Genomic DNA, 17,272 nt, shown 5'->3' on the forward strand with positions numbered 1-17,272 from the left:
TTGATTTTCTATACTGTGTATATGTTCTACATCATTTATTTTTACTGTTTATAATTTTTTTCCTTCTACTTTCATTTGAATTTAATTTGTTGTTATTTTTCTGATTCCCCAAGATAGATATTTTCAGCATTCTAGTTTTGATTTACATTTCTCTAATAATTAGTGATGTTGAGCATCTTTTCATATGCCTGTTGGCCATCTGTATGTCTTCTTTGGAGAAATGTCTATTTAAGTCTTCTGCACATTTTTTGATTGTTGTTGTTGCTTTTGATATTAAGCTGTATGAGCTGGTTGTATATTTTGGAAACTAATCCCTTGTCAGAAGTGTCTTTCCTCCCATGATCTCTTTTTGTTTTGTTTATGATTTACACCTTTATCTTTAAAGGTCATTTTTTTCTGGACATATAATTTTACATTGAATTAAAAAACCTTTCAGCAGTTATCCTATTATTTTCTGGCTTCCATCATTTCTGTTCAAACTTAGCTGTTAATTTGGTAGCTCCTTTAAAGCTAATGTGTTTTGTTCTTTTGGCTCATTTTTAAGACCTTTCCCTTTATCGTGAGTTTTGTTCAGGAATTTTGGTAAAAATGTTTTTTTGTGTGTGTGTGTGTGTAGTTTCTTAGAGCTTTATGAATGTGCAGATTGATATTTTTTACAAATCTTAATACTGTCTCACACATATTCCTTCAAATGTTACTTCAGTTTGATTCTTTTACCCTTCCATCTTGGGTCTCCAATAATATGACTGTTAGATTTTTCTTCATGTCTTTGATATTTTTTGCATTGTTTTTCTTCCTGTTTTTGAACATGTATATTTTATAATAACCTATTTTTTGATCATGAATTTCTCTACTTCAATTCAATTTGCTGAAACAATAATTGCATTTTAATGTCAATTATTTTACTTTTCAGTTCTGTAATTTATATTTGGTTGTTTTTGTAGATTTTTATTTCTCAAGTGAAGTTCTTTATCTTATCTGTTTTTTAAAAGTCATTTATATGAACTTTAAAATTTGTGTAGATGCCAGTCAGAATGGCTGCTATCCAAAAGTCTACAAGCAATAAATGCTGGAGAGGGTGTGGAGAAAAGGGAACCCTCTTACACTGTTGGCGGGAATGCAAACTAGTACAGCCACTATGGAGAACAGTGTGGAGATTCCTTAAAAAACTGGAAATAGAACTGCCATATGACCCAGCAATCCCACTGCTGGGCATACACACTGAGGAAACCAGAAGGGAAAGAGCTACCCCAATGTTCATTGCAGCACTGTTTATAATAGCCAGGACATGGAAGCAACCTAGATGTCCATCAGCAGATGAATGGATAAGAAAGCAGTGGTACATATACACAATGGAGTATTACTCAGCCATTAAAAAGAATACATTTGAATCAGTTCTAATGAGGTGGATGAAACTGGGGCCTAGTATACAGAGTGAAGTAAGCCAGAAAGAACAACACCAATACAGTATACTAACGCATATATGTGGAATTTAGAAAGATGGTAACGATAACCATGTATGCGGGACAGCAAAAGAGACACAGATGTATAGAACAGTCTTTTGGACTCTGTGGGAGAGGGAGAGGGTGGAATGATTTGGGAGAATGGCATGGAAACATATATAATATCATATATGAAATGAATTGCCAGTCCAGGTTCAATGCATGATACAGGATGCTTGGGGCTGGTGCATTGGGGTGACCCAGAGGGATGGTATGGGGAGGGAGGTGGGAGGGGCGTTCAGGATGGGGAACATGTGTATACCCATGGCGGATTCATGTTGATGTATGGCAAAACCAATATAATATTGTAAAGTAATTAGACTCCAATAAAAATAAATAAATTTATATTAAAAAATAATATCCCATTGAAGGAAAAAAATAAAATTTGTGTAGAATATCTGGGTCTCCTTTGTGGATCTGTTTCTTTTTCTATTTTTATTTTATATTGGAATGTAGTTGATTTACAATGTTGCATTAGTTTCAAGTGTACAGCAAGATGATTCAGTTTTACGTGCGCATACATCTATTCTTTTTCAGATTCTTTTCTGTGAGTCTCTTTTTATTGTTTGCTTGTCACCTGGCCCTGTTTCTTAGTATGTCTAATAATATTTTAATGGAATGATGGCATTGTATCTATACCTACATCTGTATCTATAAAGTGGAGGGGCTTTGGATGTATCTACAAAGGAAGGGGCTCTCTTCCTCCAGAGGTGATTTGCCCTACATTCCATCATGTAGTAGAATAGGGGCAGAAGCCCTTAATCTAATCAGAGATTAAAATGATCCTAGGCTACATTTTTGACCCTTTTAAGCCTAGATCTCATGTTTGCCCATCTCAGAAGATAGAATTCAAAAATTCCTAAGTGAAAGCCTAGGGTATTTAATGCAAGGCTGTTCTACTTGGGAGATCCTGAACTCTAATTTTTATTTCACCTGTACTGTGAGACTGTGGAAAGCTCCACTGAGGTTTCCTGTAGACTTTTGCTCAGCTTATTACCTACTTTTCCCTGTGTAATTTAAGAATTAGGAAATGATATGAGGGGAAAACTTATGTGAGTTTGGACTTATGCTTCACTTCTGCTGATGATCTCAGCTTCTCTGGCTGCCTTAGCAGGCCCAAAGTGCATTTTTTATCTAGTTAGTTCTATGAGAAAAGCTGCATTGTCTTCTTTGGTTTAGAATTTTCATTCTGCAAAAATTTTTTTTTATTTTAATGTCTCTGCTTTTTATTTATTTATTTTTTTGAAAATTTTTTAAATTTTATTTTATTTTTAAACTTTACATAATTGTATTAGTTTTGCCAAATATCAAAATGAATCCGCCACAGGTATACATGTGTTCCCCATCCTGAACCCTCCTCCTCCTCCCTCCCCATACCATCCCTCTGGGTCATCCCAGTGCACTAGCCGCAAGCATCCAGTATCGTGCATCAAACCTGGACTGGCAACTCGTTTCTTACATGATATTTTACATGTTTCAATGTCATTCTCCCAAATCTTCCCACCCTCTCCCTCTCCCACAGAGTCCATAAGACTGTTCTATACATCAGTGTCTTTTTTGCTGTCTCGTACACAGGGTTATTGTTACCATCTTTCTAAATTCCATATATATGCGTTAGTATACTGTATTTATGTTTTTCCTTTTGGCTTACTTCACTCTGTATAATAGGCTCCAGTTTCATCCACCTCATTAGAACTGATTCAAATGAATTCTTTTTAATGGCTGAGTAATACTCCATTGTGTATATGTACCACTGCTTTCTTATCCATTCATCTGCTGATGGACATCTAGGTTGCTTCCATGTCCTGGCTATTATAAACAGTGCTGCGATGAACATTGGAGTACACGTGTCTCTTTCCCTTCTGGTTTCCTTAGTGTGTATGCCCAGCAGTGGGATTGCTGGGTCATAAGGCAGTTCTATTTCCAGTTTTTGAAGGAATCTCCACACTGTTCTCCATAGTGGCTGTACTAGTTTGCATTCCCACCAACAGTGTAAGAGGGTTCCCTTTTCTCCACACCCTCTCCAGCATTTATTGCTTGTAGACTTTTGGATCGCAGCCATTCTGACTGGTGTGAAATGGTACCTCATAGTGGTTTTGATTTGCATTTCTCTGATAATGAGTGATGTTGAGCATCTTTTCATGTGTTTGTTAGCCATCTGTATGTCTTCTTTGGAGAAATGTCTATTTAGTTCTTTGGCCCATTTTTTGATTGGGTCATTTATTTTTCTGGAGTTGAGCTGTAGGAGTTGCTTGTATATTTTTGAGATTAGTTGTTTGTCAGTTGCTTCATTTGCTATTATTTTCTCCCATTCTGAAGGCTCTCTTTTCACCTTGCTAATAGTTTCCTTTGTTGTGCAGAAGCTTTTAAGTTTAATTAGGTCCCATTTGTTTATTTTTGCTTTTATTTCCAATATTCTGGGAGGTGGGTCATAGAGGATCCTGCTGTGATGTATGTCAGAGAGTGTTTTGCCTATGTTCTCCTCTAGCTTCTGTCTTCAGCCTCTTCCCTCTTCCTTAAGACTCAGGGTTCACCTCAAAGAATTTCTCTTCTTTTTTGAGATTTTGACCCTCTGTTCTGGATGTCCCAAAGATTCTCCAATGCCAACAGATATATTTCAAAACTATTTTAGTTAGATTTTCTAGTTACTTTTAGAGGGCGTATTGGACTAAGAAAGCTATTCTGTTTTTGTTTCACATAGGGTGTCTACATTCATCTTTGATATATTGATATTTTTGAAAAGAAGTTTTTTAAAAAGATACTAAGTATATGAAGGTCTAATTAATCTATTTTTTTAAGAAAATTTATTAATTACAGTTTTTTAAAAAATGACTCAGTTCTTTTTTATAATTTATGCACTCTAATAAATACTTGGTATCTCTACCTACCAAGATGGACAAATAGAAGTTGTTTGTGGCAGGGGACCTTTATTCAGGCAGTTGAGATTTCATATTGAATATTGTTCTCTATCCATAAGTCAGATACTCAAGAGTAACACCTTCCACATTGGCAAGTGCTTTGCATGAAACAGACTGCAACATTAATGATAACTGACAGCTCCAAGGACAGGAAGGAGGATGAAAGGACTTGTGCCCTTGCAGAGAGTACATCCATTTGGCAGTTACTTCAAGAATGTATTGTCTTAGCTTAAAGTGGAAGATAGGTTTGCCACCAATTAAAGGGTTTTGTATTTTGTAATTTACCATGATTTTTCTTTTTGTCATCTCAAGGAACTAACAAATAAATAGCTTAAAGATGATCCTGTCTGTCTGAAGCATAGGTAACAGATGAGCTGTTCTTTCAAGATCTCTCTCAATTCAGTTTCTGTGTTATTATTAAAAAGAAAGTTAATATGATCTTATGGAGAATTAGACAATAGTATAACAAACACCCTATTCCAACAACACAAGAGAAGACTCTATACATGGGCATCACCAGATGGTCAACACCGAAATCAGATTGATTATATTCTTTGCAGCCAAAGATGGAGAAGCTCTATACAGTCAGCAAAAACAAGACCATGAGCTGACTGTGGCTCAGACCATGAACTCCTTATTGCCAAATTCAGACTTAAATTGAAGAAAGTAGGGAAAACCACTAGACCATTCAGGTATGACCTAAATCAAATCCCTTATGATTATACAGTGGAGTGAGAAATAGATTTTTTTTAAATTTTATTTTATTTTTAAACTTTACAAATAGATTTAAGGGCCTAGATCTGATAGATAGACTGCCTGATGAACTATGGAATGAGGTTCGTGACATTGTATAGGAGACAGGGATCAAGACCATTCCCATAGAAAAAAAATGCAAAAAAGCAAAATGGCTGTCTGGGGAGGCCTTACAAATAGCTGTGAAAAGAAGAGAAACAAAAAGCAAAGGAGAAAAGGAAAGATATAAACATCTGAATGCAGAGTTCCAAAGAATAGCAAGAAGAGATAAGAAAGCCTTCCTCAGCGATCAGTGCAAAGAAATAGAGGAAAATAACAATGGGAAAGACTAGAGATCTCTTCAAGAAAATCAGAGATACCAAAGGAACATTTCATGCAAAGATGGGCTTGATAAAGGACAGAAATGGTATGGACCTAACAGAAGCAGAAGATATTAAGAAGAGATGGCAAGAACTACAAACAAAGCTAGTGGAGGTGATGGAATTCCAGTTGAGCTATTCCAAATCCTGAAAGATGATGCTGTGAAGGTGCTGCTCTCAATATGCCAGCAAATTTGGAAAACTCAGCAGTGGCCACAGGACTGGAAAAGGTCAGTTTTCATTCCAATCCCAAAGAAAGGCAATGCCAAAGAATGCTCAAACTACCACACAGTTGCACTCATCTCACACTCTAGTAAAGTAATGCTCAAAATTCTCCAAGCCAGGCTTCAGCAATATGTGAACCGTGAACTTCCTGATGTTCAAGCTGGTTTTAGAAAAGGCAGAGGAACCAGAGATCAAATTGCCAACATCTGCTGATCATAGAAAAAGCAAGAGAGTTCCAGAAAAACATCTATTTCTGTTTTATTGACTATGCCAAAGCCTTTGACTGTGTGGATCACAATAAACTGCAGAAAATTCTGAAAGAGATGGGAATACCAGACCACCTGATCTGCCTCTTGAGAAATTTGTATGCAGGTCAGGAAGCAACAGTTAGAACTGGACATGGAACAACAGACTGGTTCCAAATAGGAAAAGGAGTTCGTCAAGGCTGTTTATTGTCACCCTGTTTATTTAACTTATATGCAGAGTACATCATGAGAAACGCTGGACTGGAAGAAACACAAACTGGAATCAAGATTGCCAGGAGAAAAATCAATAACCTCAGATATGCAGATGACACCACCCTTATGGCAGAAAGTGAAGAGGAACTCAAAAGCCTCTTGATGAAAGTGAAAGTGGAGAGTGAAAAAGTTGGCTTAAAGCTCAACATTCAGAAAACGAAGATCATGGCATCCGGTCCCATCACTTCATGGGAAATAGATGGGGAAACAGTGGAAACAGTGTCAGACTTTATTTTTTGGGGCTCCAAAATCACTACAGATGGTGACTGCAGCCATGAAATTAAAAGACGCTCACTCCTTAGAAGCAGAGTTATGACCAACCTAGATAGCATATTCAAAAGCAGAGACATTACTTTGCCAACAAAGGTCCGTCTAGTCAAGGCTATGGTTTTTCCAGTGGTCATGTATGGATGTGAGAGTTGGACTGTGAAGAAAGCTGAGTGCCGAAGAATTGATGCTTTTGAACTGTGGTGTTGGAGAAGACTCTTGAGGGTCCCTTGGACTGCTAGGAGATCCAACTAGTCCATTCTGAAGGAGATCAGCCCTGGGATTTCTTTGGAAGGAATGATGCTAAAGCTGAAACTCCAGTACTTTGGCCACCTCATGCGAAGAGTTGTCTCATTGGAAAAGACTCTGATGCTGGGAGGCATTGGGGGCAGGAGGAGAAGGGGACGACAGAGGATGAGATGGCTGGATGGCATCACTGACTCCATGGACGTGCGTGTGAGTGAACTCCGGGAGTTGGTGATGGACAGGGAGGCCTGGCGTGCTGCAATTCATGGGGTCGCAAAGAGTCGGACACAACCGAGCGACTGATCTGATCTGATAGAAGATGAATATAATGAAATGCTTTTCTTGAAAATTTCCATTTCCATTTCTCTGCTCATGTCCTTTCCTGAATGTATTCTGTTTTTCTCTTTACTTTGGGAGCTGGCTTGCATTTCACCACGTTTAGGAAGTCATCCTTGGTTTCCACATCTGGTCTTACTACGTCTTTACTAATACTTGTCATGCATCAAGTACTGAATAAGTACTCTAGTGGAATTATCACATTTAATAATCATCATGAAGAGAGAGGTCACCATTTTAGAAATATGGAGAATAAGTTTCAGAGAAATTAGGACATTTGCTCAGTCATATCCTTAGTGAATAATGTTGCATTTTTTAACATTTATGTTTCCAATTTTCACTATTTTTGGCTCTAAATCCAATATTTTTTATTGCTCACTGTAAATTTTTTATACAGTCTTTATAGTTGATTACTTTACATTTACTGCATTTAGTGAAAATGAAAAGTGAAAGTGAAAGTGGCTCAGTAGTGTCTGACTCTTTGCGACCCCATGGAGTATACAGTCTGTGGAATTCTCTAGGCCAGAATGCTGGAGTGGGTAGCCATTTCCTTCTCTTGGGGATCTTCCCAACCCAGGGATCGAACCCAGGTCTCCTGCATTGCAGGTGGATTCTTTACCAGCTGAGCCACAAGGGAAGCCCAAGAAGATGTTATAGAGGCATGTGCTTGCTAGTGTCCCCTGGATTAACTATTTGGAACATAAAGAACTGTCATTGTGCTGGAAAGATCACTGTTCTGGTTCATATACTGACAGTGAGTAGAGAGACCAAGTATGTTGTAAGACAGGAAACACTGGAGATATGTAATTTTAAGACATGATTCAACCTTAGGTATTTGAAAGGAAATTAAAATTGAGCAAGCCCTTGAAAACATGAGAAATACTTCTGGAGAACTGTGTGGTCTCTTAAGTTCATGAATTCCATCTATTCTTTAGAATCTCTGTTTTCTCCTTTTTATCATTAAGCAGTAATAATTTTCCATTTGGAGTCAATGAAAATAATGTTATAACATTACTTCTTAAGAATTATGATTTATGTAGTGGTGAGGATGGAAAAAATAAATTTAGATATAGATGTTGAAAGGTTTGCTAGACTCCTTCACTAAAAAGCGACATATTATTATACTCTAACCAAGTGTCTGATTCAAATTTGTGTTTTACCTGATTAAAAAATTATCACAGTCTTATATCTTGAGAGTTACTTTCAAAATAGTGGAAAATGCAATGTCATTTCCTGAGAGGAAAGTGAATTTGCCTGTATGCAATAATAGTATTTTTGTGAAGGATATTAATTTATTGGTCTAAGGCCCCTTTGTTTTTGAAGAAAAAGATATATATATAAGATTAAAAAAAGTTATGTTTTGAATGCTGAATTAATACCCATAAAGAATTAAACTTAGGAAACATTTTATTCATTGTTAAACATTTCATATTACACATTTTTTTCAGAGAAAAAATTATTAAAGCATGATGTGTTTATCAATTACATTAGCCTTCCTCCTTTTTTACTTCTTTGGAAATGTTTATTCTTTTACTCTGTCTCAATTTATTAAGATTTCACTGAATTTTGGTGCGATCTATATGCCTTTAGCACATATACCCTTTATTCCATCCCAGTCATTGTTATTTTTAAATGTCAGTTGCTTGGAATACAACCAGTTCAATCATTCTTGTTAGAATTAATCTCTTCCATAACCATCCATGAAGTTCAATCTAGCCAACTGTAGATTCTGACTGGTTTTTGGGGTCTAGGGCAGAATCAGAACGATATGGCATTGTACGATCATTCAATTCTTCTCTCCATAACAAACATTGATAATGAATGATGACACTCTAACCTGCTGGGCCTGGATAAGATTTCATAGTCCTCTCAATATGCTGCTCTAGGCTATTAATGCCCATCTGATAGATTTTGGCAAATCAGATGACGTCTCCATGCCAATCTGGGTCTTTTATTTTAGTCAAGGGAATGGTTTACTATATTAGATGAAATTAAAAAATATCACTAGCACCAAAATTTACTACAGCTAGTACATTTTTTAGGCATGATAAAAACTTTAAAGTCTTCACATTCTGAGGAAAAGCTGACTTGATAATCAGTAAACATCAGTCCTGGTATTAAACCTGTCTCACTGATTAATAAGAGTTTGCTTCTATGAATTCACCATGGAAAGTCAGTCAATTGGTAATAGTCTTATGGTTTGAAAGTCAGCCCATTAGCAGTGGACTTGCTCCCCTGAACTTGAGTCAAAGGCTGACGTCAACCCACTCTTGTTTCTGTAACCAAACACAAGCATGTTTCTTTATCCAACTCAAGTGACCTTTTCAGTTCAGTTCAGTCGCTCAGTTGTGTCCGACTCTTTGCGACCCCATGAACTGCAGCATGCCAGGCCTCCCTGTCCATTACCAACACCTGGAGCTTACCCAAACTCATGTCCATTGAGTCGATGATGCCATCTAACCATCTCATCATCTGCGGTCCCCTTTTCCTCCTGCATTCAATCTTTCCCAACATTAGGGTCTTTTCAAGTGAGTCAGCTCTTTGCATCAGGTGGCCAAAATATTGGTGCTTCAGCTTCAACATCAGTCCTTCCAAAGAACACCCAGGACCAATCTCCTTTAGGATAGACTGGTTGGATGTCCTTGCAGTCCAAGGGACTCTCAAGAGTCTTCTCCAACACCACAGTTCAAAGGCATCAATTCTTCTGCGCTCAGCTTTCTTTATAGGCCAACTCTCACATCCATACATGACCACTGGAAAAACCATAGCCTTGACTAGATGGACCTTTGTTGGCAAAGTAAGGTCTCTGCTTTTTAATATGCTATCTAGGTTGGTCATAACTTTCCTTCCAAGGAGTAAGCGTCTTTTAATTTCATGGCTGCAATCACCATCTGCAGTGATTTTGGAGCCCCCAAAATAAAGTCTGATACTGTTTCCACTGTTTCTCCATCTATTTGCCATGAAGTGATGGGACCAGATGCCATGATCTTCGTTTTCTGAATGCTGAGCTTTAAGCCAACTTTTTCACTCTCCTCTTTCACTTTCATCAAGAGGCTCTTCAGTTTTTCTTCACTTTCTGCCATAAGGGTGGTGTCATCTGCATATCTGAGGTTATTGATATTTCTCCCGGCAATCTTGATTCCAGCTTGTGCCATATTCCATATTCTAGCATGTGAATATTTGGGGGCTTACGGGGACAAAACTCTGAGAAATCCCTAGGAGTAAGCTAAGAGTTGATGAGTAATAGCAAGTAAGTCTATTTGGAGTTCCCCAAGATGAAACTGCTGGAGAAAGCAATGGCACCCCACTCCAGTACTCTTGCCTGGAAAATCCCATGGACGGGGGAGCCTGGTAGGCTGCAGTCCATGGGGTTGCAAAGAGTCGGACATGACTGAGCAACTTCACTTTCACTTTTTACTTTCATGCATTGGAGAACGAAATGGCAACCCACTTCAGTGTTCTTGCTTGGAGAATCCCAGGGACAGGGGAGCCTGGTGGGCTGCCGCCTATAGGGTTGCACAAGAGTTGGACAGGACTGAAGCAACTTAGCAGCAGCAGCAGCAAGATGAAACTGCACCGTGCCATTTCTGCCTCTTTTCTAGACATCTCAATCAGTCTAGAAACAGAGAAAATAGAATGGAAAAGCATGTATGTGTGGGAAAATAATTTGGAGATAAACTTGCCAGTAGGTCCAAAGGTGAGGCTTTTATGATTGTGATGGAGTTGGCAGAGAAGTGACTCAACAGAAGTCCAGGACTGAGTGGGGATTATATTGTCAGTGGAGAGATCAAGGATGAACTGGAAGAAGTATAAAAGACTTTGTTATTAAGTATCTTCTATAAGAATGAAGTGCAGATGCATTTCGAGATGGGAGGATATGGACAGAATGCTGTGATAAGAATTTCAGATATGTTGCATTCAAATCAAAGAGTTCCAAGCCTCAGTGGTATATCGCTCAGTCGCTTCAGTTATGTCTGACTCTTTGTGACCCCATGGACTGTAGCCCGCCAGGCTCCTCTGTCCATGGGATTCTCCAGGCAAGAATACTGGAGTAGGTTGCCATTCCATTCTCCAGCAATGGCATATTATGTGCTGATAATTTTGCCCAATGCTGTGGGAGCTACAAAAAATAGCAAGTTGTAACTTTTGCTCTCATGGAACTGACAGCTTATTAGGACCATAGCTTTATGACAAGGTTGTTCAAACATGTTTGTGGCTGGTTTGGGATGAAGGCCATTAAAGCCATTGAAAAATACAGGCTGTGAGATCCATGTGCCAGACGGTCATCAATGTAAATGCTAAAGGCTGAGGATAAAGGCAAGGAATGGATCTGAAGAGACATAAAAGTATTGTACATCCCCAAGGTGTGTGGTCAGTGATGACTGCTTCTTTCTTTTGATTTCTTCCTTTTGGACTACTTAGTAAGGGAAAGAAAAGCTGATAACTCCATTGGAACCCTTAGCAGATGATATACATTTACAGAGGCATCAGACATACATTTATGAGAGGAGGTAGGTCTGACTAATTATAAAACTATTACATTATTACTTGAGATATTAAATGCTCATAAATTTTCTGAAAACACAAATTCACACCTGAAAATTTGCAACCTTCTTTTTAGGAAATGTATGCATGTATTAATGTATACATCTGGGAAAGTTGTTAGCGGCTGCATATTTCTTTTTGATCATTTTTCAGTCAAGCCATCAGCACTAAATGTCAGAAGACTAATGCAGTTTTAGTTCATGATTATTTGGTATTTACATCAATTCTTTAAAAAAATATAATTTCATAAGATTAGATGACAACATTAAAGATAAATCAATAGAATCAAACTTAGAGACCTAATCACAGACTGAATTTGGCAAAAAGTTGCAGTATTCAAGGTTTCTTGTTGTACTTAATCCTTTGTACCCAGCATCACTCGTCATCTATCCAGTGTCCTCATTTCTGTACTTTATGTCACAAACTTGTTTGCAGCACTTTTTTTGAAGCCTTCTTTCAATGTGTGATAGCTGGATTTAATATGGTTATTAGAGAGGAGCTTATTAGTGGTAAGAGAGCAGAGATGAAAGTGAGCATTCTCTGACGGCCTGTCTGTTCTGAACTCGGTTTGCTGGGAGGTAGCAGATATCAAAGGAAACACTGGCTGCTGCTGGCAAGTCTGAGGGGTCTGAGGGGTTTTCAGAGCACAGGCTGATGGACATGGGGTGAATAATTGCCAGTGGGTTTAACCCTGGCTTGTCGCCAACCCGGCGCCTGGGAAGCTCACAATAGGAAATGACAGGTGCTTTAAAGCGTGAGGCCAGTGTGTGACATGGTTTTGGACAGAAGCCACAGAGTGTTGGTTACCTTGGGTGTTGCTGTGTCTTTTATTTTACCCTAACACCTGTTTTTCTTCACAAAGTAACCAACTTCATGGAGCTCCAGTCCTTGATGAAAAAAAAATTTTAGGGGGCGTATTTACATCTTTCCTTTGGACTTGCATGAATCACATGTGGTGGCATCTGTTGGCTGCATTTGTGATGGGGCCAGGTGGGAGACAGTACACCCGCAGTTTTCTCATTTAATTATAAGGGAAAGAGCAGATCATCCTTGTGTCACATGCCTTGGTATCATGGCATTCCTAGCATCTGGCCCTACATGTGGTGCAGTTAGACGCATATGGATATGTGACAGGAGGAAGATGCCCAAGGCAGATAGAAATTGAAAACAAGATTGCAGTCAGGGCCAAACAAGCAGTGTGTCAGTTTTGGAAACACTGAAATATTGAACAGAGCCTTAACTTGGGCAGCAGATTAGCTGCCAATGATCTTTTCTGATGCTGGTGGTTAATGTAGCATTTTTTAAAAAAGAATAAAACATATTGAGCAAGTGCCCGGAAAGGAGGGCAAAAATTGGCTGAAAAAGGAGGTGGCATTGTTCATATATCTGTTTAATTGTATTTGGAAGCACATCTTGCTTGCTGTGGGAATACTGATACCATCATTTAAAGCTTAGATTGCCTATGCCAAATACTAGGGATGCAAAGCAATCTTTTCCTTTCATTTAGGTACCTATACAAGAAATGGTAACTATACCTAGAAGACATATAAAACCTTATGAAGAAAAATAACTTGTCATTTACAAACAGTTGTTTGTAAATGTTGTTTCTCATATATGAACAATATAGATTGCATGTTCTTGGCAAAGTACCCAATACTGTCTCAAGGGGAACATCAAACTACTCTCATAGGGGGTTGAGAAGGAAAGGATTTGAAAAAGAGAGTAGTTTTCCTTCTTTAACTGGTACTCTTCAAATACTACCTGGGAAGGAGGGGGTTTGAAAAAGAGAGTAGTTTTCCTTCTTTAACTGGTACTCTTCAAAAATTACCTGGGCCAGAAAGCAGGCACATTCCCTTTGATTTCTATTCCTGTAAAGTGTTGAAAACATGAAAGTCATTCCCCAGCAAATTAGCCTGATCCCTAATTTTCATCTGTGTCTTTCAACCAAAGAACTGTCAATAAAAACACAAATGATTTTGTATGTTCACCTTAGAATAATCTGTGGCAACAGCTCTGTTTCCTATTTTGTCCCTTTGGCATCTCTTGTTTCGTGTACCATCTAGGTAATATCAGATGTTTAGCAAGGAAGCATCATTAAGATGATTTTCTGCCTTCTTGAGAAATAGGTGGGATATGGCATATTTGCTTTTCAAGCCACAAAGGGGTAGAAGAGTAATTACTTCTTAGGATTAGGTTTTTCAGCAAACAGCAGATTTTTCATTAAATACTGACATAACACAATATAATCTATGCTCTCTGAAGTTTTTGTGAGTTTCCAGAATTAAGCTTGTGAAGCATGAAAGTGTATCTGTTCTCTTGTACCACAGTGAGGTTTTTTTTTTTTAAATTCCTGATACTTATTTTATCTTTATTCAAAGAGAAACTAAAGATGCACAGTGAATTCTTTTAGCTGTAAATGACAAATCAGACATAAAATTAACAATTAAAAAATCCCAGATGCAATAATATTTATTCCTTAAGATTTTTTTTCTCTCACACAAAATAGGTTGTTATACCGTCTAATAGACTATGTACTGTGCTCAGTTGCTTGGTCAGACTTTGTGATCCCATGAACTTTAGCCTCCCAGGCTCCTTTGTCCATGGGCTTTCTATAGTTATATAATATATGGTCTAATGTACCCATTTTGGCAATCTTTTAAGTTTTACAAAAATGAGGAGGAAAGGAAAAGAGGGGATGAAAATTCACATTTGTTTGCTACTATGTTAATCAAGCCTCATTCTGGTAGTTGCCACTACCAGAATTCATCATATGTATGTATGTATACATGATATATACACACAATTTGTTAATAAGGACATTAAAGAGGAGAATCTGGCTTCAGTCATGCTCTATACTATAGAAGTATAGCTGAAATTATCAGAAATCTGAGTCTTTTACTCTCTTTTTGACTCTGCTTTCTTCTGGATCAGCTTTATTCTAAATGGGAGCTTTCAATACGGTGGTGAAGATGGTCACTGGCCTCTCTAGATAGACATAATCTTTACAGCTAGCATCTCTTTCCTTGTAGCTCTAGCCAGTCTTGCTAATGGTCTTGATTGGCCTGACTTGGGTCACGGGGCCATTCTTGATCATATTACTGTGGCTAGACTTGACTTACATGCTCATGCCTACAGCTATCAGGACCAAGGACAGCAGTGATGCTGCCCCCAAAGAAATTCTGATTCTAGTCAGAAGAAAAGCAGTGTCCACTACAAATTTCTATTACGTACCAGGCACCTTGTAACTACCTTTTAGAAACTATAAATGGAGCATAAAGCAAATTCCTTTTTTTTTTCAGTTTTACATATAGGTTGAAATATGGAGCTAATGTTTTCAAACTATAATGATTTTAGCAAATCTATACAGGGCTAATGATTTATCTTACTATTTATTTAGAAGTCTAATATCTCCCAAAAGATTAAAACTCCCAACAATTATATGAGGAAATACAGAAGACACAAGCTATTTATGGTGCTTTTCCTGAGCTTTCCCTTAAAATAGTGTTTTGATATGCTGTTTCAAATAGACATTTGCCTGACCATCTATGAAATCAAGAACTCATAGATAGCAAATAGAAATAGCAGAAACTAGTTATCTGCCAACTATAAATAGATATTAACTCATAGAATTTAGCTGTGTAAGTGTATTCAAAATTGTGATTGGACATTATGGCAGATTTCAATCTGTGGGTTCCCTCTAAGAAACCTCTTCTATTCATCGTCAAAGCTCAAATGTATACAACTATAAATTAAAGCATATTTGTTATTTTCCCTTCTATGCGTCATTTGTGCTTCTAATGTTGCACTTATCCAGAGCTGTAATTTGCATATGTGCTCAGTTGCTCGGTTGTGTCTGACTCTTTGCAACCCTGTGGACTATAGCCTGCCAGGCTCCTCTGTCCATGCAATTTTCCAGGGAAGAATATTGGAATGGGTTGCCATTTATGTCTCCAGGGGATCATCCTGACTCAGGGACTGAACCCACTTATCCTGCATTGGTAGATGGATTCTTTACCACTCAGCCACCTGGGAAGACTTGGTATAATTTAGTGACTTAAATTCTTTGGGGGACAAAGTAAGAGTATATATAAAATGTTATAACATTATTATTATTTGCTTATGGATTTGTCTCAACCATTGGATTTCAGGAGAACGTATGTTGGTATTTTCTCATCTTTTCTTCCCCCTGATTCTGAACAGTTGGCACATGGCAGGGAATCAACAAATGCTGGTTGAATCACTATGAAAGCCCTTTGGGAATTTGCTACTGAAAGAAGCTGGAGAAATCTTTCAGTGAGTCTTTGAATAATTATTTTCTAAGTTATCTGTTTCACAAACTTGGATACTAAATACCTGGGTTCCTTTACAGATTTATAACACAAACACCCCCAGCTAAAAACCTGGTAGGGCTACCTTATTAATTGTCTGTGTGCAACGTTGGATGGATTCTAAAAAATATTCAGAAGTTACCTGTGTATGTATGAAAATGCACATATATGATATGTATATATGAAGAAAACCTAAAATTTAGAAAATCTCTTTAAAAGTGACCAAGATCAGATATTGTAATAAAAAAATTGTGTGTGCAAACTGCTTGGATGGAGGTTCCCCTCTTCTCTTTACTTATTGAAACCAAAAGAAAAAAAAGAAGAATTCTTTTACTCTTTGGTGGAAAATATAGTTTCAGAAAGCAATAGCCAGGCTGCAAAGCATAATAAGCTTTTCATAAAACAGAAATAATTTGGTATAATTTAAAACAAGGATCAGATGTGTTCCATCTGGCAGGGTAAGAAACTGATATGCTTATTTCTGTAAAGAAGATTTTGGATGTCTTTAAAATAAAACCTTACCACTCAATAGAGGTGTTCTAAATAATAGTAGCTAACTTTTTAATTTCCCAACTGAGATGTCTAAATACTTTCCTATGCATAAAAGATTACATAATTAACCATGCATCTTGAATAAGACATGGATATTTGGCAATACAACTCCATTCCCACTTTATATAGTAATTCTGTGATTTCTAAAACTAAAATTTACTGTGTTTTATAGCTCATTAGAAGTTGAAATGTTGAAATGATTCTATTTCAACTTTCAATGAGCTATAAAAAAGAGTAGATTTTAATATTAAAATCATAGAATTAATATATAAAGTGAGAGTGGAGCCTTATTTCCAAATATACATACCTAATTCAAGTGGTAGTTTTAATTCTCCAAGAAGTATATGCATTCTAATAATGCATATGGAAAACCTCAAAGATATATCACAGATACCTCAGACCCAGGCTTGCAAGGCCAAATCTGCATAGCATAATGTACAATAAATGCCACTTTATATATTGTCCATAATAAGGAGCTGGCAAAAGTGGATGATAATATTAAGTTGTGAATAGTGTGATAGTTAAAAAAATTTAGGAATAATATATATTTAGTTGTTGCTGCTGCTGCTGTTGCTAAGTCGCTTCAGTTGTGTCCGACTCTGTGCGACCCCATAGACAGCAGCGCATTAGGCTCCTCTGTCCCTGGGATTCTCCAGGCAAGAATACTGGAGTGGGTTGCCATTTCCTTCTCCAATGCATGAAAGTAAAAAGTGAAAGTGAAGT

This window comes from Bos mutus, chromosome 2, assembly GCF_027580195.1.
Source record: "Bos mutus isolate GX-2022 chromosome 2, NWIPB_WYAK_1.1, whole genome shotgun sequence".
In the NCBI taxonomy this organism is placed as follows: Eukaryota; Metazoa; Chordata; class Mammalia; order Artiodactyla; family Bovidae; genus Bos; species Bos mutus.